This window comes from Myotis lucifugus, unplaced genomic scaffold (genome assembly GCF_000147115.1).
Source record: "Myotis lucifugus unplaced genomic scaffold, Myoluc2.0 scaffold_1711, whole genome shotgun sequence".
Classification (NCBI taxonomy): domain Eukaryota; kingdom Metazoa; phylum Chordata; class Mammalia; order Chiroptera; family Vespertilionidae; genus Myotis; species Myotis lucifugus.
The window spans coordinates 56725-58212 of NW_005872759.1; positions in this window are offsets into that span (position 1 = coordinate 56725).

The following is a 1488-nucleotide window of genomic DNA, read 5'->3' on the forward strand; positions in this document are numbered from 1 at the left end:
GCCAGCAAGTCAGGCGGGGAACGTTGGAGTTCGCATCCACTGGAGCAAGCAAGCTCCCTGTTTGCTTCAGTGCATGGCTGCCGGCCGCCATCTTGGCTGACAGTTAATTTGCATAAGGATATGCTGATTAGCCAATGGGAAGGGTAGTGGTCGTACGCTAATTACCATGTTTCTCTTTTATTAGTGTAGATATTCTATTGATTTTTTACAGAGAGGAAGGGAGATGGAGAGTTAGAAACATCGATGAGATAGAAACATCTGTTAGCTACCTCCTGAAATCACCTTACTGGGGATGTGCCGGCAACCAAGGTACATGCCCTTAACTGGAATCAAACCCAGGACCCTTCAGTCCTCAGGCCGATGCTCTATCCACTGAGCCAAACTGGTTAGGGCCAGAGTTTTTGTTTTTAACACAGAAATAGCACATTATTAAGAGAAAAATAAGGCTGTGAGAATATATACATAATTCTATCCTATTCGCTTAAAAGCAATATTTGAATGGACACAGAGGCCAACAAGTCAGCATTTCCTACATTGTCTGCATGTCTGTAGTCAGTACACATTGTGCAGCTATGGAGCTAACAGTTACTGAATGTTCACTACATGTGCCAGGCCCTGGATTCAATGCTTAACCTGCATTATTATTATTTAACTCAAGTCTCTCCACAACTTGAGATCATTTCAGGATCTATTTTATCAAGATGAAATCCAGACTCAGAGCCACAAGGTAAATTGCCTGATTGTAGAGTTAATAAAGGCAGGGCTGGCAGTCAATCCCATGTGTCTCTAATAACACAGCTCTGGCTTCTAATGTTAAGCACTTCTGCCTCCTAGAGGGCAGAATAGGAGATGCATTCCCATTAGGACAAGCTGGGTGTTATGGGTAATAAACAGTCCCAAAGTTTTAGTGACTTTTATTAAAGAAGGTATCTTTCTTGTTCATACCCCATGTGCACCCTTGTTCTCCTGAGACCAGGATAATGGAGAGACCACCCATGTCGGTGCTGCTGGGTGTTATTAGAGATGGACATAGGGGGTGGCCAGTCTCCGTGTTTCCAGACTCTTCTGTTAGAGGTGAGAGGCTTCACACACAGCACATTTCATTGGTCAGAGCACATCACAGGCTGAAGTCAAACTCAGGTGGTCAGGAGGAGAACCTGACATACTTACTCGATGGGCCCCATTAACATGCCCACGTGGTGCCAGGCTCTTGTCAGGGACTGTGCAGGGCAAAAGAGAGGAGTGGGGATGGGTCGGAAATGACAGTGGGAGTCCATTAGGATGGGTCCCTGTCGCCTCATTCAGTTGGACTGTGTTCCCTGGTTGCCCTAAACCACTCATTCTCAAACTTCTGGCCCTTTACATAGTTCCTTATGTTGTGACCCAACCATAACATTATTTTTGTTGCTACTTCATAACTGTAATGTTGCTACTGTTATGAACCGTCATGAAAATATCTGATATGCAGGATGGTCTTAGGCGACCTCT